The sequence below is a fragment of the Ictidomys tridecemlineatus genome, chromosome 3, assembly GCF_052094955.1.
Source record: "Ictidomys tridecemlineatus isolate mIctTri1 chromosome 3, mIctTri1.hap1, whole genome shotgun sequence".
NCBI lineage: Eukaryota > Metazoa > Chordata > Mammalia > Rodentia > Sciuridae > Ictidomys > Ictidomys tridecemlineatus.
The window spans coordinates 42,735,664-42,743,386 of record NC_135479.1 but is presented as its reverse complement, the minus strand read 5'-3'; positions in this window follow the sequence as shown (position 1 = coordinate 42,743,386).

Genomic DNA, 7,723 nt, shown 5'->3' with positions numbered 1-7,723 from the left:
AGGTACTCTTGAATTTCACTTCACAGCATTTGCCTGTCCTTTTAAAACTTGGGGGAAAAAACACCTCTATTTTTGGTTAACTTGCTAATTAATTTTTCTAAAACTCAGTTCCTCAATTAACTATCTAAAGATTTAGCTTTATATATTGTGTTAAATTCCATCACTGAGACAAAATAGCTGAGATAAACAATTTAAAAGCAGGAAAAAGGGCTGGGGTTTGTAGCTCAGTAGTACAGTGCTTGCCAGACATGTGTGAGGCACTGGGTTTGATTCTTAGCACCACATTAAAAATCAAATAAATAAAATAAAGGTCCATCAACAACTAAAATATATATTTTTTAATATAGGAGGAAAGATTTATTGTGACTGATGATTTCAGAGGTTTCAGTCCATGGTCGGTTGGCCCTATCACTTTGGGCCTATGGCAAAACAGAACATCAAAGCTGCTCCCCTCATGGTAATCAGAAAGCAGAGAGAGGAGGGGGCCAGGGTATCAGAATCCCTTAATGACCCAAGTTCCTTTCACTAGACCCCACTTCTTCAAGTTTCCACTACCTTCCAACAGTGCCACATGCTCATTACCAATCCTTTTAAACACATGAGCCTTTGGGGAGTTGTTCGAGATCCAAACCATAACATATATAATATTTAATAATTTAGTGTCTCTATATTCAAATTTTAATACCACTTGCTGATGTGATAAGCACTAACTTAACAACTTTATTTAAACCTCACCAAACCTTGTGAATTAGGTTTTAATATTATCCCATTTTTTGGATGAATAAACTAAAGCTTAGAGAGTTTAAGAAATCTGACCCAACAAGGAACAAAGCTAAACAGAATAGGGATTACATCTCAGTTCTCACTACAAAATTTATGTTCACACCACTTTGCTGCAGCATCTTCCTCAAATATTTCCCAAAATACTTTTTTCATAAAAGCAATGTCATATTTAAAAATTTTCATATTCAGAAAAGTCGTCGTATTCTGGTTGTTAAAAGACTAACCTAATTTTTCCATACCTTTATACAATTCCTTTGAAAGTTTTTGAAGTTAGTGTCTCCAGGCAAAAATTTTAAGATCTAAAAGAAATATACATGAATAAAATTCTTTTCCTGCTGAAATAAAACAGTGGATGTTACCAGTGATTTGCCTCATCTGGAATCTGGAACTATCATCAGAGAGCCAATTTCCATTTATATAAAACTACATAAAACCGTTTCTGATTAAAATTTCTGTTATAGTCACTGTTATAGTTGAAAAACTAGAATTTTTCAGCTAAATTTCCTGCTGGTCATAGTTTTGTTATAATGGAAAAAAGGAGTTGTTTAGGGAGAAAGAGCAGAGAATATGATCATAGAATGTTAAAGTGAGGAGAAATTTAGAGGCTTCCAGCCTCATGCTTTTTTTATTTGATTTCTTCCCATTACTGGTGATTGAATACAGATATGCTCTACTACTGAGCTATACCTCCCAGTTCCACCCCCCACCCTCACCCCGCTTTTTATTTTTATTTTTTTAGTTTTTGTTTTGAGACAGTTTCTCCCTAAATTGCCTAGACTGAGCTCGAATTTGGGATTCTCCTGCCTTAGGCTCTAGAATAGCTGGGAAAGCCCTCTTTTCCCAGCTATTCTAGAAAAAAACGAGAGTTAAAACCTAGAGAGTTAAAGGTTTCTGTATTTCTTTCTTTTTTAAAAATGTTATTTTAGTCGTAGATGGACACAATACTTTTATTTTATTTATTTATTTTTATGTGGTGCTGAGGATTGAATCCAAGGCCTCACAAGTGCTAGGCGAGTGCTCTACCAGTGAGCCACAACCCCAGCTCTCTGTATTTCTTAAATTGCCATAGAATCCAAAGTATAAGACAAAAGGTATGTGAAATGTGATTTTCATTTGATAATTGAGATGGTCTTGGAAATATATTTAACCAGTTTCCAAATGTGTATAAATAAAAAAAAAAAAACCCTCCCCCACTCACTCAAGAATCCAAATAGCTAGGAGCTGTAATCCCAGAAATTTGGGAGGCTGAGACAGGAGGATCAAAAGTTCCAGGCCAGCCTGGGCTATTTAGCAAGACCCGGTCTCAAAAGAAAAGATTAAAAAAAGGACTGGGGATGTATTTCAGTGATAGAGCCCTCCTGGGTATAAAATCCCCAGTATTTGGGGATGTGGCTCAAGCGGTAGCGCGCTTGCCTGGCCTGCCTGCGGTCCGGGTTCAATCCTCAGCACCACATACAAAGATGTGTCCACCGAAAACTAAAAAATAAATATTAAAAAAAAAAATTCCCAGTACCATGCGAAAATATTCAAATTTATTTATATATGTATAATATATATAAATAAATGAACAAATGAATAAAAATATAGTATTTTTCAAGTTATTCATAGTCTTTGGATTCATTTTTTATAGTTTTCATAGATATAATTTGTGGCTTTGTTTTTTGCACTTCAGTTATAGTGTCAGTATTTTTTATGTTGTTATAATAAAATATGACATCAAGTATTTTTTCTGTTGTTATAAAAATATAACCTTTTAAAATACCTTTTGAAGTTATGACATTTCTGAGTCAAATTTTAAATCTTAACATTTTAACAAGGTAGATCCAAGTTTCAGATGGTACTCATTTACAAAAAAATTTACAAAAATATATTACTCTAAAATTTTACAATTTTTTTTTTTTTTTTTTTGGTGGTGGTGTTGGGGCTTTGGGCATGCTAGGCAAGCACTCTACCAACTGAGCTATTTCCCTAGTCCCCTTACAAAATAATATTAATAATTAAAAACCCTGTTTAAAAAACCCAAAGATTTTTAGGGCCCCTCCAGGGTTTCTTAGGGATCTTATAGGATACTGAATCTTCATTAGTTTCACAGTATATCTGTCTTGGTTAATAATTAGACACTATCCTCATGGTGGTTCTGATATAATATGTATGTATGTATTTATTTATTCATGGTTTGGGGATTTAACCAAGGGGCACTTTACTACTGAGCAACATCCAGTCCTTTTTTTAATTTTGCTTGTGATCCTCCTGCCTCAGCCTCTCAAATCACTGGGATTATAGACAAGTGCTACGGTGCCCAGCTTGAATAGTTTTTAGAAGTTTGCTAAAAGTTTAGAAATACATATCATTTTTTTTTTCTTGGTACCAGGGATTGAACTCAGGGGCACTTAACCACTGAGCCCTATTTTGTATTTTATTTAGAGACAGGGTCTCACTGAATTGCTTAGTGCCTCGCTTTTGCTGAGGCTGACTTTGAATTTGTGATCCTACTCACTCAGCCTCCTGAGCTGCTGGGATTGCAGGCCTGCGCCACCACACCCGGCTACATATCACATTTTAAAAAATATTTTTTTAGTGGTTGATGGACCTTTATTTTATTTATTTATTTATATGCAATACTAAGAAATGAACTCAGTGCCTCATACATGTTAGACAAGAGTCTACCACTGAGCTACTACCCAAGCCCCACATCACATTTGGATAGCATTAGAAATACTTTTTGGTTGTATTTTCCTGCTGGAGAATTGAACCCAGGGCCTTGCCACATGCTAAGTACCACTAAGCTATACCTCTAGCAGTTTAGTAAGAAAATTCTTTTACTTCCCCTCGCTCCCTCCCTCCCTCCCTTCCTTCCTTCCTTTTCTAATTCAACCTCCACTAAGAATTTGCTGGCTTTTAAATTATAGGCAAGTATTTTAACTTCTTCAGTTTTCAAATTCCTCATCTGTAGAATGGGCTTAATATTTATTTCAAATTAGAAATGAAAATAAATAAATACTTGGTACATTTCCTGACATAAATACCCAGTAAATATGGACGATTATGATTATATTGATAGTTAAAATATTAAGCTAACACATATGGGAACTTCTGTTTCTCCATTATAACTTTCCTCATTGACTATAAGTAAAATACTTTGTAAAGTGAATTTCAAAGGAATATACAGATTAAAATTATTAAAATTAGTCAGGCACAGTGGCTTGTGCTTATAATCTCAACTACTTAGGAGGATCACTTGAGTCCAGGAGTTCAAGACCAACCTGAACACATAGTAAAACACTGTTTCAATAAATAAATTAATAAATAAAACAAAAATAAAAAATAAAATTAATTTCAGTTTAAAAAATAATGTTTTTAGGACTTGAGATATAGTTCAGTGGCAGAGTGCTTGCTTAGCATACACAGGCCATGGGTTTGATCCCCAGCACTGAAAAATGAAAAAAAAATATTATGAAAAGTAATAACTCTATTATAGAATATATGGAAAATAGTGAAAGCAGGAATAAAAGCATCTATAGTTTCACTAGACTTGTGCTGTATTTCCTTCTTGTACTTTTCCCCTAATGCAGGTTCTGTTTTATAAAAATATGCTTGAAATAAGCAGACCCAATTTTTTTTTTCAGGTAGGTGTGCAAATATAGCATTATTATAATGGAGTATTTCAAATGCACGGCAAATCTCAAATATATTTTACACAAAACTTTCAGAAAATCAAGTACAAGAAAAGGGACACACGTTTGCTGTATATCTATCCTTATTTCAAAAATTTGTGCTTTTCAAAATTATGACTCCAGAATATATAATTTAATATTCTGCATTTTTTTCTTAGATTATATCACAAAAGCTTCTGCACACTATTACATATTACTAAGACAGCATTCATAGAGACTAGAGCAGGAAACAGGAAGGCAATGGTGTGATAAATCAGATAAATCAGTGTTTTTGGTTTGCCTACAACTATAATGTAGGAAACGTAGACAAAGAAGTTAGAACTCAGAAATTCTAGCCATCTAACTAAATGTCTGTCAGTAAGAACTAACTAACTAAATAAATAAGATACATATATCAGCATAATCCTAAATTCTATATATATTTAAATTTCTTCTTTAATGGGAAAGTGTTGAAATACTATTATATAGCAAAGACTTATTTATCATGATAACATTGGGATTTTAGCTCTCAAAATTGGGTAGAGGGATATGTCTTTAAAATCTAGCAATGCAATATAAATCTTTACTGTATGGAACCAATCAAGGTCTGGTTTTGTTTAAATACTGGGGATTCAATTCAGGGGCACTCTACCACTGAGCTACATCCCCAGCCTTTTTATTTTTTATTTTGAGACAAGGTCTCACTCACTAAATTGCTAAGGCTAGCTTCAAATTTTCCATTCACCTGCCTCAGCCTCCCAAATTACTGGGATTACAGATGTGTGCCACCAAACCCAGTTTAAATACTCTTTTGTGTTGACATTCATTAATTTCAGAGCACAAGTTTTTGCTTTTAAGCTTCTTTGTAGGAACTCAAGTCATTCTAAAAAACTATGAAATATAACATACATTATGGAATAATTCACACATGCATTGCCAAATAAGGAAAAGATGGTCCAGGCATAGCAGTGCATGCCTGTAATCCCAGCTGCTCTGGAGACTGAGGCAGGAGGATCTGGAGTTCAAAGCCAGCCTCAGCAAAAGAGAGGCCCTAAGCAATTCAGTGAGGCCCTGTCTCTAAATAAAATACCAAAAGGGCTGGGGATATTGCTCAGTGGTTAAGTGCCCCTGGGTTCAATACCTGGTACCAAAAAATAAAAAAAAAAAAAAAAAAAGAAAGAAATTCTTATATATGTTATAAGAATGAACCTTGAAGACATTATACTAAATGAACTAGGCCAGTCATAAAAAGACATACTGTAATTCCACTTATGTGAGGTACCTAGAGAAGTTGAATTCATACAGGCTGAAAACAGAGGATGGGGGAGGAGGGCAAGGGAAATTATTGGTTTAATTAATTCATTATTATTGGGCTGGGGTTGTGGCTCAGCAGTAGAGTGCTCACCTAGCACCTGAAAGGCCCTGGGTTCGATCCTTATCATCACATAAAAATAAATAAATAAAAGTATTGTGTCCTAAGCTACAACTAAAAAATAAATATTTAAGAACAACAAAAAAATTATTATTATTATTTTGCAGTACTGGGGATTGAACCCAGGGTCTAGTACATGCTAGGCAAGTACCATTTTTTTTTAAATTTTATTTTTGGAGGTGCTGGGGATTAAACCCAGGACCTTAGACAGCTAGGCAAGTGTTCTACCATTGAGTTACACCCCAGCCCCATTTTTACCTTGTTTTGAGACAGGGTCTCACTAAATTGCCTAGAATTGTTGTTGTTGTTGTTACCAGGATTGAAACAGGGGCACCCCCCCCCTTTTTTTTTTTAATTTAGAGGCAGGGTCTCTGAGTTGCTTAGGGCCTGGCTAAATTGCTTAGGCTGGCTTTGAACTTGCAATCCTCCTGCTTCAGCCTCCCCAGCGGCTGGGATTATAGGTTTGGGCCACTGCCCTGGGCTGATCTTGAATTTGCAATTCTCCAGCCTCAACCTCCAGAGTAGCTGGGATTACAGGAGTATGCCAGCATGCCATGCAGATTTATTGTTAAATGGGTATGACATTAATGGATAGTTCTGTTTTATAAGATGAAAAAGTTCTGGAAATGGACATAATGGTTATACAACAATGTGAATGTTGCAGTTCAGAGGCTAATGTCCCCGAACTGCATACTTAAAAATGTTTAAGATGGTAAATTTTGTTATGTATATTTTTATCATAATTTTAAAAAGTTCCCAATGTTACATACACTGAGAAAAGTGTATTATGTATGTATGCTCACTTTAAAAAATAATTGCAAAGCAAATATATGTGTAATCACCACCTAGCTCAAGAAATAATATATTATCCGAGAATATCAGTGTCCCTCATCAAACCTCTTTCTTCCTGAATAAACACTACCATGACTCTTAACATTGACTTTAAAAAATCAAGACTGTTATGTGATAATGCAGCTTAAGTTAGATCAAGGGTACAAAACGGAACAAAAGTATTTCTTTAATTTAAAATATTTAAATTAATTTAAATATTCTGTATAAATGCAAAAACAAAAACAAAAAGAACCTTAAAAACTTTAAAGCACTCTTTCTCTCCTTTACTCTTGAAACTCTTCTAAGACCTATTTTGGTTCCACAGTTGACCTCACCTGCAGAGTTTAATTAAAAAAAAAAATCTTTAGTGTAGATTTTCATTCTTCTCTTTCTCCTTTGCCTCCAACTACAAAGAAACAATGATTTAAACCCTTTGTGCCTTTTAGAAAATTACACAGATACCCCATTGTGGAACCCTATAATCCCTTCGTGGAAAGGAAGAGATTAGCATATGAATACAAAGCAAAATGAATCCAGAATACAAAATGATCTACTGAATTGTGAAGCTCTTGTATTCTTAAAAATGTATTTATTTCCTTTTTTTGTATTGCCCCTTTAGTGGTCTCAGGGTTAAGGGAACTGAGCTTCCCCTCTGGTTACCCGGAAAAGGATTAAAAAAAAAAAAAAAAAGCCAACAGATTCTAGGAGGTGCAAAACCAACAGATGGCTCCCAGCGCCAGTGGAATCTGCTACACTCGACAGGAGCTTGCTTGCCGGCGAGAGTGTAGAAAGTGCTGTTCGCAGACTGCGTGGTGAAGGAGAGAAAGCGACAGAAGAGAGAGCCATAGTGCTGACGTTGAAGGCCCGGCCCTGTGAGGTTGCACAGGGTAAGTGGCGTTGGCCAGGAGGCAGTGGCTAAGGGGAAGGAAAGAGGATTTGGGCTAGGGGCGGGGCCTGCGGCACAGCGTGGCTCCTGATTGCTGGAGCGCAGCTGCCAATCTCGCAGAATCGCTCGGTTAACCAG